The sequence below is a fragment of the Lissotriton helveticus genome, chromosome 6 (assembly GCF_964261635.1).
Source record: "Lissotriton helveticus chromosome 6, aLisHel1.1, whole genome shotgun sequence".
Classification (NCBI taxonomy): Eukaryota; Metazoa; Chordata; class Amphibia; order Caudata; family Salamandridae; genus Lissotriton; species Lissotriton helveticus.
In genome coordinates this window covers 668,363,896-668,385,843 of record NC_136067.1, presented here as the reverse complement: position 1 = coordinate 668,385,843, position 21,948 = coordinate 668,363,896, and the positions used below count along the sequence as shown (strand labels likewise).

At 45.1% G+C, this 21,948-nt stretch overlaps 1 long non-coding RNA gene across 1 annotated transcript in view; it reads left to right on the top strand.

Annotated features, from left to right (window-relative positions):
- LOC144761476 (uncharacterized) overlaps window positions 1-21,948 on the top strand; it is a 52,122-nt gene that overhangs the window by 16,116 nt on the left and 14,058 nt on the right. The gene's annotated exons all lie outside the window — the stretch shown is intronic.

Below are 21,948 nucleotides of genomic sequence, written 5' to 3'. Positions count from 1 at the left end.
TACAGACACTCGAAATGTATAAATCAGCAATGCAGACAGCTTGCATGTTGCTTGAATAGAAGTGTTTGCGGTTTCAGTAAGCTTGTTCCCTGTTGCGCGGTGGTAGCAATGCAAAATGGGTACCATAAATCGATCCAATCACATGTGGCATGTAAGCTATTCCACATAACTCTGCCTCCACATTTGCCAAAGCTTGCCATCTGCGGAACTGAATGTAGCTGTCAATGTGTCTCACTAAAGAAGAAAGGACTTCTCCCAGCACACGACTGAACATTGGTTGAGACATTCCACAAGAAATTGCCACAGTGCACTGGAAGGAACCTGTGGCAAAAAAATGCAGTGCTGCCATCAGTTTAACTATTGGAATGAAACATGTTCGATGTGTTTTCTGCGGCAGGAGATCAGGCTCCATCATTGATTGTTTGCCTATTCAGCCAAAAATTGTATATCACATCTCTCTTTTCCATGGTTTGAAGGTCTGGAAATGGACGGTACACAGGAGGCTGCCTCCTTCTCCCTCTCCCAGGGTACCTATGTGTGGATTTACAAACAGTGTTAACATTGGGTACAGTGGGTAAAGTTAAGCTGGAAAAAAAATGTCTTTGTGAAACCATGATACTACACATATTGAGTGTGTATAGTCCAACATACACCTCCAATCTATTGTACTCTTCACATGTGTCTGTCACAGAAATGTGCCAATCATACCTTCAAACATGTATCATGATTACTCTTATGATGTTATATGGTTCTCCCAAAGTTAAGTTACTCACCTGCAGTGTTCAGTGCACTGCATTAAGATCGGGTTTCTTCCCAGTAATGTAACACGGTGTCTTTTTGCTGCAAATACAAGTGCAGAGAAAATGTTTTATAACCCTATTAACAATTGTGCACTAATTTCTAGTGGTGCCGACCCAATTGGCATTCACCTGTAACTGCTAAAATAGCGATGCCTGACCGTGATTGTAGGATATGCTGAAGCTAAGACTGCCGACAGAAGTCGACCGGGCGGTATGAGGTAACATCCATGGCGCACACAGCCATAGGCTAACGTTATTGTTTTGACGGTCGCGGTCCAATTGCTGTGTACTTCAATGCTGACATGCAGACCCATTCACCACACCCAGCATTCCTCCTAGCACCATACTTGCACAGATAGACCCATCCACCACACCCAGGACACTCCCAAGCACCACACCCGCACACACAGACCCATCCACCACACCCAGCATTCCCCCAAGCACCACACCTGCACACACAGACCTGTCCACCACACCCAGCATTTCCCCAGACACCACACCCAACATCACAATATCCGATTATTATTTGTGAACACATTGCAACTTTTGTGATGCGTGCCTGTGCAGTTTCAGGGACCTAGCTAAGGAGGGCATCATGTAGCTGTAATTGGACCGTACGTTGTGAATATTTCCAAAGGGGGGCCCACAAAATATGTTTGGCACAGGGACCCCATACCTCTTGCCAGGTCCACGGTGGACCATCTAATTGCTGTGTAATTGATAGAATCAGGTACGTGTGTAGCTCACAGCCTCTGATTTGGATGTAGTCCATCAGGTACAGCAGCGGCATGACATTTAAGGTAGGCTCCATAGCAGCACAGGAAATGTTTAGTTGGGGGCAGGTCAGTTTCAGCTTTTTATCCCTCCCTTTCCGCCAGCTCGGATGTGATGGTTTTACACCACAGGAACATCAGCAGTTAAGCACATCATGTTTGGGTAGGCGCTTTGACTTAGCGGTCCACCCTCCAACAGAGCTTTTCGCTTGACCGCAGCAGTCAAGATTTATTAGCGCTGGTGGCAGTGCAGTGGCGGGTTCTCATATATATAACCGCCTGCATCATAATCAGGCAGTCCGACCCACTACTCAGCAGCAGTGTTCCCACCATTGACGGCACATCGGTCCCCGGACCACCAAACTCTTAATCAGCCCCTCAGTGTAGAGTCTTGCAGGAGTTCTCAAATGCTTTAACAGAATGGTAATATCAGCCTTGTATGGCTGTGTAGGGCTATACTTTCAAAAGCATTTGTTTCATTGCTTGTTCAAAGTTTATTATGATTTTGTGAGGGTAGTAATAGTTAGTTTTTCTTTTCTTTTTTTTCTTTCTTTCTTTTTTATTTAATGCAATTTTATATAGCGCGAATATTACCCGAAGGTGTCAGAGCGCTTTACAAAAGAAACAGTTGCGTTACATAAGGACTTTAGATTACATGAGTTACATAAGAGATACAAACAGAAAAAATTGCAAATGTATAAGTTAGGCAGAGATACAAAAAGAAAAAATTGCAAATGTACAAGTTGTAAAGTCACTCAAGGAAGAGATACAAACGGATAAACTCTAAAATCACATAGGAATGGCAGTAAGTACAAAGGTCTACTACATATACTAGTGGTTAGAGTTATATATATATATACGAATAGTAAATTCACGCAGGATTACATTTTAACAGCGATTAGGCTTGGACAATTATATATTACATATTTACAGAGAGAACAGAGAAATAAATCATCAAAAGGGGTAGAGAGAGGTGGGGGGAGAAGAGTCGGAGGCTGAGATAGGTGAGAGGATAGAGGTGGACCTGAGGGGGAGAAAGAGATAAGGCAGTTCAGCAAAAAAGCAATGTCTGAAGGTCGGCAGGATGGAGTCCAACCGACCGAAGAAAAGGACAAGAATCAACAAAATGGCGGATCCGGGTCATGGGCATCGAAGAAAACCATATCAAAATGGAAAGATGCACCCATGTCAAGTCCCAAAAAAACAGGAGAGCACAGTTCCATTAAGTAGGGTCGGTGGGGGGGACGCAGCCACAGCACCAAGGGAGGGAGGAGAGCAGTAGAAAATCTGTTCTTTTGCGTGCACAGGCACAGTACCGCAAGGGCATCAGGGTTGACGATCAGCGCATCGTGGAGATATGAGAACTGTAGCGAACCTCTGAACAAATAGGGGTCTAGTATGCTGCTTGCCTTGTTGGGAATAGTGATGAATTCAGGCCAAAATCCATGCACGAGGAGGGAAACCGAAGCTACTGTCAAACAGCAAGCACCACCGAGGAGCACTCCGCCATCTTGTGCTCAGCAAGCGTGTATATGACCTGGAGAGTTTAAGGCTGGTAGGGGTACATGTCATTGGAACACCCTACCGTCGATACCGGAACATCAGGAGAACCCATGGTCATCAGCAGTACCCTCGCTCACCGTCTATTATCCTGTGGTGCGTGACAGCAAACAGTGGAGACTGTGATGTTGCCCCTTGGGGTAATGATGACAGGAGGCAAGGTATGGGTTTACTTGGTTTTATTCACTTATAAACCTCTCTGTGGAGAGCGCCGGGTGAGCTCTGCTATCTACGAGCTACGGCACCCGAATGCGCGCTCTTCGCGCGAACCGCAAGATGGCCGGCGTTCACGCTACGTGATGACGTAGCGTGAACACTAGACCGGCACACTACATATTTCCCCCTTTTATCGGCAGGGGAAAGTGTGCACAATAGTCACATTCCATCACTCATCTCATAGTCCCGAAACTTGACAGGTTTCATAATCACTCTGCCCCCCCTGGTTCGCCTTACCGGGGTGGAAGTCACTTCTCTCTCACTGGCCTCCGGGGACCTCATCTCCTGGCTCCTACAGGTGCTGGAATTCATCCTGCTGGACGAATATTTCGCCTCCTGACCTGGAGTCTCTGCCCAAGGGCTTTCGTTACCTCCTTGGTCCCACTCTGTGCCCGCATCTCCTGTGTCTTCTTCAAGTACAGTGTGTCCATTCTCCAGCGTGCTTTGGTCCTCCACCATTGATTCCCGATCTGCAGGGAACCATTGTACAATCTTGTTACACCGGGCCATGCGGTCCTGGGACCATACGTTCCCATCACTCAGCCGCGCTGCTCGGTCATACACCTCCTTTACTTGTAGGGGCCTGCTGTATTTGCTGTCACCTTTTTTTTGTAACCTTGCCAGCTTGACCCTCACCCATTCTCCTTCCTCCAGGACCGTGTCCTTCACATTCTTCCTTTTATTATAGTTCTCTGTAAATATGTTTTGAGCTTTTTCCAAGTTCTTTTGCACAACCGCAGGCGACCATTTACTTGTCACCGTTTTCTCCTTCCATGCGACATTGTCCTTTGTGAAGGGATCCCTGCTCCTGAGGATCTGGAAGGGGCTGTACCCCGTGCCCGTGGGTGTGATTCGATAAGCCCAAATCATGTGTACGATTTCCTTCTCCCAGTCTTTCCCCATCATGATGGCAGCTTGTATAGATTCCATCAAAACTCTGTTGAAGCGTTCCACTTGCCCATTCCCCGGTGGGTGGTATATGGACGTGTGCTTGGACGTGATCCCATTTCTCTCCATGTACCTTAGCCACTTTTCTGAAACAAACTGGGGATCATTGTTGCTTAGGATGGACTTGGGGATTCCCTCTCTGAAGAAGGTCGCTGTGAGGAACTGAAGTATTGTTTCAGTGTCCATTTCCTCTTGGATGTATACCTCAGGCCATTTGGAGTATCTGTCCACTATTACACATATGTATTTGGGAGTTCCTTGGTCATCCAATATTGGTCCTAAAATGTCGATGGAGAGTTCCTCCCAGGGGTTCTTATGAGTGGCGAACTTCCCCAACGCTGGTCTCAATGGCGTCAACATTTTATCAGCTTGCTGGCATTGACCACATTCTCTCACGTGTCACTCTGTTTGAATGTCCATGCCTGGCCACCAGTACCCTTGTTTTGCCCTCAGCTTCGTTTTTACGATGCCTAGGTGACCCTCATGTAATATTGCCAGGAGCCTGGGAATTAGCCCCTCCGGAGGCACCACTTTGTCTCCTCTGTAGACAAACACTCCTTCATCATCAAACGTCAATTCCTCTCTCACTTCAAAGAACTTCTTGCTGTCCCCTCATAGATGTCTTTTCTCAGGCCATCCGCCTACTACATAGTCCTTCACTTCTTGAATATTCTGATCCACCCTGTACGCTTCTCTCCATTCTTAATTACTTATTACTTTTTCCGGGTCTTCCATTAAGGCCACCATCTCTTCACTCGCTTCCATCCCATCAATGGCCTCCTCCATGGCGGCAGCTCTGCTCAGGTAATCTTCTACCTTGTTCTTGCTTCCCGGGATGTATTCCACATCGTATCGGTACTCCAACAGTTTCAAAGTCATCTTGGCTATTCTCGGGGAGGCACTAGCATGCCCGCTGGATGTGAGTACACGTACCAACGGTTTGTGGTCTGTCTTCAAATGGAACCTTGTTCCCCACAAAAACTGGCGGAATTTTCCCATCGCCCATACCACTGCTAACATTTCTTTTTCAATGACACTGAACTTCTTTTCCGTGTCGGTCAAGGCTCTGGATGTGAAGCTTAGGGTTTCCATTTCCCCACTGCTCCTTTCTTGCATTAGGACTGCTCCCAATCCCTTGTCGCTTGCATCCGTCGTCAATATCGTTTGTCCTTGTGGATCATACCCCTGCAGTGGAATGGCCTTGCTGACATCCCTCTTTATGCTCTCAAGCTCTTTCTGCGTGTCTTCAGTCCAACAAAATGCTGTCTTTTCTCTCGTTAGTTGTCTCATGTGGTGGATTTTCGTGGCAAAGTGTTCCACTAATTTGCTATAATATTCAGACATTCCCAGGAAGGACCTGACTTCTTCTTTGCTGGAGGGGGGCGGAGCGTCGCATATGGCCTTCACGTTATCCTTTTTCGGAGTGATGCCCTGTTCCCCTATCTCGTGTCCAAGATGTGTAACGGACTCCAATCCTAGACGGCACTTTTCCCACTCAGCCGTTAAGGCCCTTTTCTTCCAGTACCTTCAATACTTTGGCTAACTTGACGTCGTGGTCTACCCGGTCTTTACCCATCACCAGAATATCGTCCTGGAAGTACTGAATCTCTTCCATGTCTTTAAAGAGGCGGTGCATGAGTTTTTGGAAGACGGCTGCTGCCGAGGCCAGCCCAAAAGGCATTCTACAAAATTGATAACGCCCAAAAGGTGTTATGATGGACGTCAGCTTCTTGCTCTCCGGGTGCAGTGCTATCTGATGGTATGCCGATGCTAAATCGATGGTTGAATACCATTTTATGCCCTTCGTCTTGGCCAGCATCTCTTCTATGCGGGGTAATGGGAACTTTTCCACCACAATGTTTTTGTTCAATTTGCGCAGGTCCTCACACAACCGGATCTTGCCGTTTGGCTTCCTTACCACCACCAGTGGTGCTAGCCATTCGGCACACGTTATTGGTTCAATTATTCCGTTCTTTTCCAGTGCCTGCAATTCCTGTTGTACCGCCTCCCTCACTGCAATGGGGACGTTCCTCACTCTGTGTGATACTGGTGTGGCGTCATTCTTGAGGATTATCTTGTGCGAGAACTTTTCCAGCTTCCCTACTTTCCAGCCGAACACTCTTGGGAAGTCCTTCCTCAGTTTCACTAGGTCCGGCGATTGTTCCGGTGCCGTCAACAACACCTGTGTGGTCCCACCCAGGTCCAGTTTTATGCCCAGGTCTCCTTGGTCCATCCAATCCAAGATGGAGGGGCCCTTTTCTGCCACGCATAGTTTGCATTCTGCACTCCGCCCACTGAATTCAAATTTCAGCTGTCGATATCCCACCATCGGGATGCGGTCACCTGTATACGAGACCAGCCTTATGTCTGGTGGTTCCAATCTTGGTCCCAAACACGGCTTGAATTTCTCCTCCCACACCGCTCTTTGTACAATTGTGTATGGTGAACCTGAGTCCGCCACAATGCTGATTGGCACTCCTCCTATACGCATGTGCAGTAGCAGTTTGTTCGATCTCCGAATGTCTACTCCCAGTACTTGATCCTCTACGCATAGCACCGAGTCTTCTTCTTCTTCCTGTTCTCTTTCTGCTACTTCTTCCTGGTCTTGATTCACATATTTTCTCATGTTGCGGCCTGCCTTCCTCCGGCAAACCTTCTCATAATGCCCTCCGCAAAATAGGCACTTGGCGCGAAACGCCGGGCATTTCTTGTCATGTGCTTCATGGGCGGTGCTCCCACATCGGTAACACGGGTTCTTGGCTCCTCTGGTCTGCTTCCTTTGTGGTCCCGCTTTCCCTGTCCATTTGTTGGGTCCTGTGTTGGGTGTTCCTGTGCTCTTGTTCCAACCCTTGGGCCCTTCATCGCCGACTTTGCTCACCATCTGTCTCACCGTCGGTTCCCTCTTAGCTGCGTCTTCGCATCTTTTTGCTAGCTCAGTCTTTTTAACTATTGCTATGACCTCTTTTAACGTGGCGTCGCCATTCGCCCATAGTTTGTCTTGGGAAACATCCTTTACAACGCAACTTTTACCACGCAGTGCCTTTATGACGCAACTTTTACAACGCAAACCCTTACAACGCATTGCGCTGGGGGGCGCTCTAGGATAGGGAATAGGTTTAATGTACTATCCAACACCTTCCCTACTATCCACGGGGACTGGAGTTGGAATAGTAAATTAAACTATTCACTATCCAGCACCCCAAAGCACTATGCGTTGTAATGGTATGCGTTGTAAAACTTGCGATGTAAAAGCATGCGTGGTAAAAGCATGCGTTGTAATGTCATACATCCGTTTGTCTTGCACCGTCTTGTTGGTTGTGTGCATAACTATCTGGTCCTTGATAAATTCGTCGTGGAAAGCACCATATTTGCATGTCGAAGCTAACCTTTTTAGCGCCGCCACGTATTCATCAATGGATTCTCCTGGTTCCTGTTTCCGCTGTTGGAAGTTGTATCTATCAATGGACACGCATACTGCTGGCCGGTAATGTTTGTTGAGGTCTTCTATAGTGTGCGCAAATACATCATTGTCACTGTCACGCCTGGAATTGGGTACTAGGTTCTTGAATACCCCTATCCCTTCTGGGCCTAGATTGTGCAGTAACATCCTCCTTTTCCTTTCTTTTGTGAATGGTTCTTCATTCTCACCTTAAAGAACTTCAATGTAATTGAGGATGTACTCTCTCCAGTCATCCCACTTCATTAAGGGCTCCCCTGGTTTGGGCAGGAACGGTATAGGGGCTGTCGCCGACGACGCCTGTGTGCACATGTTTGCGCGCTTTTCCAGTTCTGTGATCGGGTTCTTGGGGCTGCCTGGTGCACTGCTCCCTTCACCTTGTTTTGGATGTGGCTGGGGACTTCCTGCACCCCTTGTCCCACTACTCCTTGGTTCCGCCAGGGCCACCGCTCTTTTGGGGGTTCCTTCTTCCTACTCTGGGCCCCCTCGTGCGTGTCCCGTGTGTGGTTTGTCGGGTTCTGGTCTTCCCACTAGCTGCACGCCTTTGCGGCTTCCCACTGGTGCCACCCCAGGTGTCTTGGTTCAATGTCAGGTGGTACCTTGTATTGGGGTCCTCCAACCCTGCTGGTGAGTCTCTTTGCCACTGCCACGCTCTCCTTGACGTTCTGGCCCTCTTGTTTCCCTCCACGTGGGGCTTGGGTGCCAGTCTCTGTTGCCCACTGCTGCTTGCTCCTCCTGTGGGTCCTTGCCTGTCTCAAGCCCCAGCCTCGTCGCCACTGTGATGTTGCCTCTTGGGGTAATGATGATAGGAGGCAAGGTATGGGTTTACTTGGTTTTATTCACTTATAAACCTCTCTGTGGAGAGCTCCGGGCAAGCTCTGCTATCTACGAGCTCCGGCACCCAAATGCACGCTCTTCGCGCGAACCGCAAGATGGCCGGCGTTCACGCTACATGATGACATAGCGTGAACACTAGACCGGCACACTACAGAGACCTCATGCATTCAGCGCCGCGTTCTCCCCTCAATAAGCACATTGACAGCCGCCAACTCCGCTCTGATCTCCTGCACCATGAGTGGCTAGGCGAGGCTCGCTGGAGTGCTGGGGGTTTCTGAGACCACGCACGCTCATCGTGTGTAGTATGGGGAGGGGCCGGCAGCTGCGGGCGGTGGATCAGGGGGCCCAAAAACGGCCCCCACCCTTGCGGCCGACCGGGGAATTGCCCGGTGCCCGCAACGGCCAGTCCGGGCCGGCGGTGGATACATTTCGGCAGCAGTGATAGTGCAGCTCTGCTGATGCTATCTGCGGCTCTTCTTCATCACCAGCGGGGACACAGTCACACTCATGGCTTAGTAGTAGTAGTAGGTAGCACTTTGCTTGTTGAGAAGCAGAGCATAAATGAAGGCTATGTTACTATTATGATATTCGTGAGAAAGATGTGTAGATTGTGCACACCAATTTTTACTATCATATGTTATGATCAGAAATCGAAAAAATACAATATGCGTGCTACGTCTTCACATTGCTGCCTAGCATTAGATATATATGCGAAGGGGCCAAGTTCCAACCGGCAACTTGGGCAAGGCGTGCACAGCTTAAAACCAATATGTCAACAGTTTGGCAATATTTCACAAAATGATTATTACACAATACATCACATTTATTTTAACCAGTGATTAATATATTTTCCATATGTGCTCTTTACATCAATGAGCTGTACTCAAATGCAATTATGTAAACAATCTTTGTTCAACGATTTTGATAATCACAATCAAAATCTGTGCCCAGTGCATTTCGGTGCCCAGTGCATTTCGGGACCCAAGTCCTTTCGTGAGGGGCAAATCCTCAATGAAAACAGAATAAAGTAAATTTCATGTACATACATGCCCCAAAAATTAACACCAACTTAAACGTTACAGTTCCTTTTATTCTTTTGTGTATTCCTATCACATCAAGGTGTGTGACTGTGTCCATGTGTGTTTAAAGTGCCAAATCAGTGTGATGTCCCACATTGTGTACAGGTTCGGTCACTTCTCCAAGTGAAGACTAACTACACTGATGTGTGGATTGAATTATCAAAGGATGGCATGAAAACGAAGATGCATAAGTAGCCCAAGGATAGGAGCAATTCCTAGTTATTCCAAAGTTTCCATCCGCCCCGTCTAGTTCGTAAATTGTCATACTCGCAATTCCTAAGGACAAGGAGAATATCATCTAATATCACCACATGTAAAACAAAATTGCAGAACAAAAAGAGAGATTTATGAACAGAGAATATCTCATGCAGTTGTTTGAAGAATACGAACGCCAAGCATTATATTATTTTTATGTGTTTAATTAAAATTGTTGTGTAATTAGTCAAATTGTTTATTGATTAAATATTTTTATATTACCATATAATTTTAATGTTTTATATTATGTTTATTTGATTACTTTAACATACTCTTAGGGGCACATGCATCAAGGTAGGCAATTGTGATTCCATAATTGTGATTATTAAGGAATCGCAATTATGGAATTTCAATTGCCTATGCATGTAGGTTTCGCTAAAATATTAGCGATTCCTACATGTTCCTTAATTGCTAATAGCAAATTGTGATTCGCAATTAAGAAAAAGTTTCCTATTCATTCCTATGGGCCTTTGAGGCCCATAGGAATGAATGGGAATTGCATGCGCAATTTGCGGGTACCAAATAGGTACTCGCAAATTGCGCATGCAATTTTAAGGGTGCAAGGGGGCCAAAGGCCACCCTGATGGACCCCCCGAAATTGTCATGTGTGCACTTGTGGCACACACACATGCCCCAAGGACATGTGTGTGTGCCACATGGCACTTTGATTTTTCCAAAGTTTTTGCAAATTACCATCAACTTGCAGTTGATAGTAATTAGTGTTTCCTAAATGCGAAGTCGTATTTAGGAAAGGCTTGTTGCATCCCAAATAGGGAATCGCAATGTGCGATTCCCTAAATGCATTCGCAATTTAGGTAATCGCAAATTTTGCGATTACCTATTTTGCGAATTTGCACTTGGGTTGATGCATCCTAAATGCCAATATACTGGTCGCAAAGGGGCCGATGCTGCGAATCGGCCCGTTTGCGGCCGGTATTTTGGTTGATGCATGTGCCACTAAGGGCCAGATTCATCAAGTTTAAATCCGCTCACAAAGGGCCAGATTCTGAGAATCTGGCCCTTAGCGAGCGGTATTTTTGCATTTGGGATGCATCATCCCAAATGCAAAAATTGCTAATTAAGAATTCGCTAAATTGCGATTCTTTGCATTTAAGGAATCTCAAATTGATATTCCTTAAATGCAATGCATGAAAGTGAAATAAATAGTGAATTCGCTATTAGGGCACGCAAATTACCATGAAGTACATCTTTGTGGTAATTTGCAAAAACGTTGAAAAATGCACTAAAGTGCGTTTTTCAAAGTTTCATGTTGCGCACACACATGCCCTAAGGGCATGTGTGTGCGCAACATATGTGTACACATCAATCTCAGGGGTGCAACAGGGTGTCCTTTGGACACCCCTGCACCCTTGAAATCGCAATCTCAATTTGCGCATCGCTAATTGCGATTTAGCAAATTGAGATTGTCTTCCCATTCATTCCTATGGGCCTCTAGGCCCGTAGGAATGAATGGGGAGATATTCCTTAATTGCGACTCGCAATTTGCGAGTCGCAATTAAGGAATTATTAGAAATCGCTATTTTTGTAGTGATTTCTTGATGCATAGCATTTTGCTATTCCTAAATAGGGAATCGGTATTTTTCGCTATTAAGGAATAGCAAAATGTGTTCTTGATGAATATGGGGGTAAATGTTTATTTGTGTTTTGTTCATTTTTGGGTTTACAATTAACTAATTTATTATTATATGAAAATTAATTGGTTAATTTAATTAATTTCTTTAAATTATATTTTTTTGTCTATATTGTTATTTACTTATACATTATTTTTGCGTGGAATTTTAGATATTTTTAACAGCAATATGACCCCCTATACCCAACCAAGATAACTTTTGAGGGTGGGGGGGTGTTCCACTTTTTGCTAATCAGGAGCTTGACACCTGGGTCATGGGTGCCAAAATACACAAAAGATCTCATAGTGATCACAACCCCCTGTGTATGTAACTACGAATCCCAAAGAGAGAGGGTGGGCCTAGAAACCAAGACGCAAAGGACTGCGTTTGGTGTGGAAGAATGTGGATATGGCTACTATTCTAGAGAAACTATGCTCCAATTATCTACCCTTGATTCTGGCTTGTATTAAGCCCCCGATTGCCTTCATGTAGTATCTACCCACTTTGTAGAATTAGGTCTAGTGGTGAGGGGCCCATTGACTAAACCCAGAAGACCAAGGTCTGCTGTATTGAAATGATTCCACCAGGCTTGCAGAAAGACCTCCAAATGTCTGCACGAGGCTTTAAAGGCCAACCAAAGGGATGGGCTGAAAGTACGTTATTGTAGGCAGGCCTACAGGGAAATAATAATAACTAGGCAAAAGGAACTACAAGATGAGTCGTGGGGAGATTTCTGTAAAGGCCTGTGGGTTGAACGATAACAGAGCCTTCTGGGCAGACTTAGGAGACATCAAGTAATTGGGGGTAATATTAAATTCTGTCGTCACTACCATAAGTGAAGAAGCCTGGGTTGAGCCTTTATTAGAAAGCTATGACTCTTCAAGTGTCTCTGGGGCTATGCAGGAGGAGGAAGTCTACCGCTTACCAGTGGAATTTCCTGTTGAAGAAGTAATGGATTCAATTGCTAAAAACCCAAATAGAAAGGCTCCTGGTCTAGATGGGGTGCCAATGGACCTTTACAAACCCGCCCGTACCTCTGGACCCCGTTACTTTGTAACAGTTTTAATACCTTCTGCAAAATGGGCCTACCACATTACTGACATTCTGCTGCTATTGTTCCTGTCTTCGAATAAAGGGCATCCCCAGTCCCCGGATTGTTATCACCTAATTTTGTTACTGGACCCTGCTGTCAAGTTGGTGGGTGGAATAGTTCTGGCCTGCCTCTTAGACTGGGTTGGGGCCACTGGCTCTCTGTTAGAGGTGCAGTATGGATTCCGTGAGGGACTAGGCACATCGGAGCAATCTTTAAGGTTTGAATCTGTACCTGCTGATAAGCAAATATACCATCGCAAAGCAGGGCTCAGTTTGCCTGACTTTTATTGATTTGGACTGCGCCTTCGACATCATGGTGAGGTTCAACCTCTGGTGACATGCAGATTGGGCGGGAGGATAGAGGGTTTTGTATGGAAACTAAGAATGGATGAACAAAGAACCTGTTACATATGCAATTCCTTAAAGGAGCAAGCCCCAGGTTCAAGTTCAACATAATCTTAGACCAGGAGCTAAGTGAAATATAAAAAATATTTTATATCAATTACAATATCAAGGTGCCTTCTCATTCCGCCATGAACACACCTTTTTTCCAGCATTAAAACCTGACCATTCGAATAGATGCACATATATCCACACATGTGGTGCAAAATGTTCACAGCACTGGACTTATGAAAAAAAGTAGGCCCAGATGTACGACCATAGTAAATTGCGACTCGCAATTTGCGCTCAATTGCGAGTCACAAAGTGCGAGTCGCAATTTACTATGTACTACAGTGTCAGAGACACTGATTGCAATTCCCAATGAGTCGCAACATGTGAGGCTCATTAATTTTAATGAGGCACTAGCATTTTGCAACCCCATTGGGAATGGCTGGCCCTCCCAGGGATGGTGGCCTGCTGGGATCAGCAGACCACCATATCTGGGACTGCTTTTAAATAAAGCATTTTTTTTTTTTTAAATGCATCCCGTTTTCCTTAAAGGAAAATGGGATGCATTTAAAAAAAGAAATATTCAACGTTTTTGTTTAATTTTTGAAGGGCAGGCAGTGGTCCCTGTGACCACTGCCTGCCCTTAAAAAATATTTTCACATGCATTTGCAAAGGTGACCTTCCCATTTGCGATTGCATTACCACCTACTTGAAGTAGGTGGTAATTTGTGAGTGTTTTGCAACCGCAATTGCGGATGCAAAACATTCATACATGCCTCATGAGTCGCTATTGGGAAGGGAATGCTCCTTCCTAATAGGGAGTCGCAAAACCTATTTTGCAAATCGCTAATTGATTAGCGACTTACAAAACAGGTTTTGTACATGGGCCCAAGATTTTAGCATGAACAAACGGGTCTAAAACCCGTTTGCACATGCTAAAAAAAACTGTTATACATCTGGCCCTTAGCCAGGAAAAAATATAAAACTACATTAGATTTATCTAAGGGATTTGTTTGTCAAAATATAGAGCTTGAATCCCAGTATCTACCACTTATTCTTCCAGCGGCTTTCTGAATGCTTATACAATATGGCCTGTGGGGTATAAGAATAGCCCTGGATGCTTTACAGCAAGGATTATGGTAATCTTCAAAGAAGATCCTGAGGTGCTATCATACATTGATGTCATGTACGTTACAGATGATGACTTGACTGAAGACCTACATAGGTTGGAAAGGATAGACACTCTTACCCGAACATGGGTATAAAATTAACTTATCTCCATGTCATTTTTCATATGAATGATCAAGTGCGGATAAAGTATTGGCACCTAACTTCCTGTAGAACTGTGCTACTTTATTACCTCTAAACACATTAAGGAAGTTACAAGTCATGATGGAGTTTCTTTACTTTAGAAAAGCTACTTGCCACATTCTGCTGAGCTGGTGTAGCCTTTTTCCAAATTAATTATTCCCACATTTTCTGAACAGAACTGGATAAAACACACACAAAGATATCTTAAATGAACTACAATAGGCTTGTTACAGACAAAATATTTACAGATACGTAACAGTAAAACAAGTCTAGTAATTAGAGTTTTTCTAAGCACTTCAGGTTACACATATGTAGTTTATATGTAGTTTATATTGATGGACAAATTACTCCTATAGCACACAGATATCATTTATATGCCTGAGGAATGATTTACATTCGCATTGCATTTCAGACAATTATACTGAAGGAGACTCCATGTGCAAAGGGGAAGCAAATCATTATAGTTCCCCTTATACTCACACTTGAAGCAGCAATGTAAGCGTATATGCCCAATGTGTTTGCTCTACACGTTCGTTGGGTGCAGTATATAATGTTGTTAAATGCCACTGATGTCAAATTTGAATAAGATTCAACACTTTAGACTCAGGAATGTTTTACAGTACATACAAAATATTCAGTAAACTTCAAATATGCTATCTCTATGCAGGTAGCTCTGTATAGCCTCTGGTTGGCTCTAAAAAGAAATACTTAGCAGCTTGTGCTGCAATACAGAGAGTTTTTGAAGAAAATAACTTCAAAGCACTAATGTTGCTACATAAGCAAGAGCTGAATGGAGAGCACTGATTAGGGAAGATGCACGAGGAATAAAGCATTGTCCATTAGCAGGCCTTTGGTTGGAGGTGCTTGGAGCCTGGGACAACAGAAATGATGGCTCAGCCAGAGAAATGGTTGATGGTACACAGCAAGATGAGAGTATCACAGATCCCCCTTGATTAGGCATACTTGTTTAACAAGAAACAGTTAGACTGAGGGGAGCTATCACTGAGAGCCTTCCATTCCTACCCGGTCTCTAGCAAAATGATGTGAATGTTTTTGGAAGCACTCTATCTAAAGTAGGTTCCACTACACTTTTTTTTGGTATTCAGACCCTCTGGATAGCCTTGTTCTTGGTTTTTATTTCATTGACACAGCTCTTTTCTTTGACTAAGATGGCTATTGTTTCAGGAGGTTTTGAGACAACAATTACAACTTCCAAGTCTCAATATATGCATAGAGCACTAAAGAGCTATGGGCCAGATGTAGGAGGCCATTTACCGACCGGTAACGGCCGATTTCGGCCGTTACCGACCGGTAAATGGGTATTTGGGATGTAGGGGGCCAAATTTACCGAATCGGTAAATTTACCGAATCGGTAAAATACAGAATCGGTATTTTTACCGATTCTGAAACTGCCAGATGTAGGTGGGACTCTTCTGAGTCCCAAAGGCCTTATAGATTCGGTATTTTACCACCCAATCCAATTGGGTGGTAAAATACCGAATCCAGGTGTGCATGCACATGTGTGCATGCACACCTATGCCATGTGACAGACAGACGTGCCCTTAGGGCATGTCTGTGTGCCACATGGCACACATGCCTGTATTTGGGGTGCTAGAGGGTGTCAAAGTGACACCCCCTGCACCCTTGCAGGATTCGGTATTTACCGATTCTGTAATTACAGAATCGGTATTTCCCATTGATTCCTATGGGCTTCAAAGCCCATAGGAATCAATGGGAAATACCAATTCGGTAATTACAGAATCGGTAAATACCGATTTTTACAGAATCGGTATTTCAAATACCGATTTTTACCTACATCTCCCACATTCTATTTTACCGATTCATAAATACCGAATCGGTAAAATTCGGTATTTATGAGTGGGTAAAATAGAATTACCTACATCTGGCCCTTAATCCCATAGAATCGCCATACAAATTACTGGACTATGTTAAGGTTCGCTACCATACTCACTTTGAGACCCACTGAGACCTGAGTAACTGTATTAATCTATTATCATAAAATGGTCTTTGATTACTTGGAAGTCATCTTATGTAACCATTTGTTCAGTTCTGGTAGTGGATTTGAAGAAGGGTTGAAGGTGTACTCTGATATGATCCTATATGCATATCATGTATTGACTCTTGCTCTTATATATATGTTTGTATCATTCTATTCAAATGCCAATAAAAATATGTTTTAAAAAAAATGACTTCAAGGTACTATGTACACATATAATGTTTTAGGCGACTCCACTGCACATTTAGCACAAATTAATGCCCTCCTACAAGCTCTTGGAGGGTATTAATTTGTGCTAGGAGGCTGAAGCATCAGTTGCTGCACTCATTGTTTCGTATTCATCATTTTGTGTACAGGGCTATAAAATAGATTTACAACATTGGTGTTTAAATGGGTTAAGAGATTCAAAGGGTAAATCGGTAAAAGAAACTCTGGGGTAAGGTAGCTCTTTTAATGGTCAAGCTTTGTTTGATCCATGCACAGCACACCATGTCCCGTAAAAGTGAAGGAATTCACGTTAACCCTTTTGCGGTGCACGTCCATTGGCCAACATCAGGGAGGGCCCCCTTTAATCCTCGGTGCAAAGCACCCCAGGTTTCTTTTTTATCCCTGGGGGAGATGCAGAAGGCTTTCCCCATCTCTCACCGCCCCCCCCTCCTGCCCCATCTGTGACGTCAGCGCACCGCGGGGTGCTCTGACGTCATAGTTTTCCCCATCTGAGCTGAGAAAGCAGCAGGTAAGGCCACGCTCGACTCCGATGGGGATAACAGGCTGAAAACGGCATCCCCAGCTTTCAGGGAGGACTCATTTGAAAGGGGAGAGTCTCCCGTTTCAAACGAGGCCTTCTTGAAAGGGTTTCCTGGCCATGGATTGCGGCAGCGCTGCGATCCACGGCCAGGAATCCCCACTAGACACCAAGGATGTCTTTGGGGAGTACTGCAATGTGAGTGCATGGTGATTTTATAAGTGCTTGGTATTGGCACAGTGATAAGATAAGGACATGGTACTGGATGGATGTTTGGAGGAGTGGACGGAGAGTGACAGTGTGATTGCTGGACTGCATGGGTACTACCTAGGTAATTAGAGGAGTTAACTAGAAGTGTGGAGGTGATTAGGGGACTACATAAATAGTGCACATTTGATTGTAGCACTGCATGTGTTAATGCCTGAGTCATTGCACAAGTACATGGATAGTGACTTGATACTTAGAGTACTGCAAGTTGACAGCATGGTGAATTTATAAGTGGTTGGGTTCTAGCGCAGTGATTAGATAAGGACATGGTACTTGCTGGATGATTGGAGGAGTGCATGGAGAGTGACAGTGTGATTGCTGGACTGCATGGGTATTACCTGGGTAATTGGAGGAGTGAATCAGTAGTGTGGAGGTGGTTAGAGGACTCAATGGATAGTGCATATTTGATTGTAGCACTGCATGTGTTAATGCCTGAGTCATTGTACAAATACATGGATAGTGTCTGGATATTTAAAGTGCTGCAAGATGACAGCATGGTGAATGTATAAGAGCTTGGGTTTTGGCGCAGTGCTTAGATAAGGATATGGTACTGGCTGGATGATTGGAGGAGTGCACGGAGAGTGACAGCGTGATTGCTGGACTGAATGGATACTACTTGGGTAATTAGAGGAGTGAATAAGTAATGTGGAAGTGGTTAGAGGATTGCATGGATAGTGCACATTTGATTGTAGCACTGCATGTGACAGTGTGATTGCTGTACTGCATGGGTATTACCTGGGTAATTGGAGGAGTGAATCAGTAGTGCACATTTGATTGTAGCACTGCATGTGTTAATGCCTGAGTCATTGTACAAGTACATGGATAGTGACTGGATATTTAGAGTGCTGCAAGTTGACAGCATGATGAACTTTTAAGTGCTTGGGTTTTGGCGCGATTAGATAAGGACATAGTACTGGCTGCATGATTGGAGGAGTGGACGGAGAGTGACAGTGTGATTGCTGGACGGCATGGGTACTACCTGGGTAATTGTAGGAGTGAATCAGAAGTGTGGAGGTGGTCAGAAGACTGCATGGATAGTGCACATTTGATTGTAGCACTGCATGTGTTAATGCCTGAGTCATTGTACAAGTACATGGATAGTGACTGGATATTTAGAGTGCTGCAAGTTGACAGCATGGTGAATTTAGAAGTGCTTGGGTTTTGGCGCAGTGCTTAGATAAGGACATGGTACTGGCTGGATGATTGGAGGAGTGCATGGGGAGTGAGAGTGTGATTGATCGACTGCATGGGTACTACCTGGTACTACATTTAATAATATATTTCAAACAACACAGTTTTACAATAATGTCAAATCTTTTTTAAATAAACATCAAAATTATATAACTCACCTTTCAAATAACAGTCAATATGGATCACCAGACTCTGCAAGGTGAAACCAGTAATGTCAAGGTTTCCATCTATTTTCCATACAAATACACATAAGCAACAAATGACATTGCTTCCCAGAGATTTTCAAATTGAAAAACACATTTACATTGGTTGTAGATAATAACCATTTTCAACTGACTTCTTTACTCCTTCTGCTTAATGCCAGTTTCCATAGCAACAGGTCATGCAACATTCAACTTAACTGACAGGTCACAAGTTCACCACAGAATGCTTCAAATAAGAACAGCAAGTGTGGTTGCCTTTGCAAAACATGCCCTTATCCTTTCCGCTGTACCTTTCAAACATTTTTTATTAGCCAATAAGAAACATTCTTTTTAAACAAAGTAAAATGCATCCTATTTTCGAATGTATCATCTTCTTAAACAGCCAAATCTCTACTTTCATAAAAACAGCATCTTCTCCACCATTTTAGATATCTCTCATTCTACCAACTGACTACCTCAGCTACAGACATCTTTTGATTACCTACAGAGATCCCTTTGCGGTCTATGGTCTGTGTGATTCAAACAGCACTCTGGCCATGTCTGAAAGCCTGCCAGTCTTTTGTAACTCCAAGACCGGCTCTGACTTCGGTGCTGTAGAACAGGTACCCCACTAGTGACCCCCCCTTGGCCTTAAAGCATACAGTAATGCCTACAGGCTTCGCTGGTCTGCCGCAAGGGCTACAGTGCTATGCAACTAGAAGAAGTACGTAATACAGATACAAATGGCAGCTTAAGACCACACACATATGCTGCAATGGCAGGCCTGAAGTATGTTCAAAAAAGGATACATAAGTGGGTGTCACAATAAGTGCTGGAGGCCTACTAGTCCAAACAGAGCAGATGATGGATGGAATGCTGAACAATGCTAATCTTCATCTACAGTCAACAGAGCTGGATTTAATCCATCATTTTTTTGCCCACCACCTCAGTTTGGGCCCAGCCATATGAAAATCAGTCTTGACCCTGCTCCTCATGGGAACAGTCCAGCCCGAACTGCTAGGCCAGGTCCTCCTTGGACTGGAAACAAGCCGCCTGGGACCAGATTCAAGGTACCAGCCCATACCAACCAGGCTAGCTTGAATCCAGTTACACAATGAGTACAAGACCCATGTCTGGGCATACCCTTCTCACTTAGGGCGACAAAAGCAAAAAGATCTGATGATGGAGGGAATGCTGACAATGCAAACATACACCCCAGTCAACAGATATAAGTTTAATCCATCGTTATTGTGGCAGCCATGCCACCCCAATTTGGACCCAGCTATATGCAAATCAATCTTGACCCTGCTCCTCATGGGAACAGTCCAGCCCGAACTGCTAGGCCAGGTCCTCCTTGGACTGGAAACAAGCCGCCTGGGACCAGATTCAAGGTACCAGCCCATAGCAACCAGGCTAGCTTGAATCCAGTTACACAATGAGTACAAGACCCATGTCTGGGCATACCCTTCTCACTTAGGGCGACAAAAGCAAAAAGATCTGATGATGGAGGGAATGCTGACAATGCAAACATACACCCCAGTCAACAGATATAAGTTTAATCCATCGTTATTGTGGCAGCCATGCCACCCCAATTTGGACCCAGCTATATGCAAATCAATCTTGACCCTGCTCCTCATGGGAACAGCCCAGCCCAAACTGCCAGGCCAGGTACTCACTGGAAAGGAAACATGCATGCTGAGACTGGTTTTGGAGTATCCCCTCTCATCAGCCAGGCTAGCTTGAATCCAGTGGCACAGTTGCTTTTAATTTAATTTATTTATTTATTTATACAGGATTTGTAATGCGCATGGCTGCCTCAGCGACGAGGCGTCCCAGCGCAGCCACAAACCAGAAGAGAGGCAGGGAAACTCAACAAGCGACAAATATCAGATAGTGGGGAGCAACCATGTTTTAGGGACTTCCGAAACAACAGAAGATTAGGGGTGGCTCGGATGCTTACTGGAAGGGAGTTCCACAGTTTGGCTGCCAAAAGGCCAAACGAGCGACCCCCTGCCCTCGCTTTCCTTACTCGAGGGACACAAACGAGACCATGGTTGGCAGAACGCAAAGCGCGCCTGGGCAAATAGGGCTTCAGTAAACCCGATAACCCCATAGGGGCTTGATGCCTCAGAATTTTGTGCGCGATGCATAGCACCTTAAACTGAATGAAGGCTTGAATTGGCAGCCAGTGCAGCTTCAAAAGCACCCGGGCCACTGATTGAGATGTTGGGAGTGCCACTAGCATACGTGCTGCCGCGGTCTGGACCCTCTGCAGTCGTTTGATGCTAGCTTTATTGGCACCTAGATATAAGGCATTGCCATAATCAAGCCTCGCAAGAATGGAGGCCTGCAAGATGGTTTGGCGTACTCTGGGAGGAAAGAAACCAAGCAAGGGCCTCAGTCCTCTCAAGAGCCCAAAGCAAACTGCGGCAACAGCTCTTGTCTGCTTCTCAAAAGTTAGTCCGGTGTCGAACCAGACACCCAAGTTCTTTACTGTCTCCTTCGGTGACGGCGCGGGTTTCAGATGATCAGGCCACCACTGCTCTGACCAGAGCTCCTGGTCCTTCCCATACAGTAGAAACACGGATTTACTGGCGTTTAATTGGAGGCAGTTAGCCTTCATCCAGTCCGAGATAATCGATAGATTCTCCTTGAAATTCTCCAGATTGGCACAACATTTTTTAGAAAAAGCGATCACCAGCTGGGTGTCGTCTGCATATGACACCAAGGACAACCCCCTGCCTCTGGCCACCTCCGCCAAAGGTCCCACATACAGATTGAATAAAAGTGGGCTCAAGATGGAACCTTGAGGTACACCCCGGCACAGGGCGTGTTATTGATAATGGAAAGGCGGAACGGACACTTGGAACGACCGCCCAGCCAGGAAGGAGCGGATCCACTCCAGGGCATCGTCCCTAATTCCGAACGTCCAAAGACATTGAAGAAGGATCGCATGAGACACCGTATCAAAAGCAGCGCTTAGATCCAATAGGATCAAGGCCGCAGAGTCACCTACATCCAACCTACTTCGGATGGATTCCGTGACCGCAAGAAGAGCTGATTCCGTGCTGTGGCGGGGGCGAAACCCATGTTGGGATGGGTCAAAGATGTTATGCTCATCGATGAATTTAGACAAGATAGAATTTACATGTGCCTCCACCACTTTCACCATGAAAGGGAGCTGAGATATGGGGCGG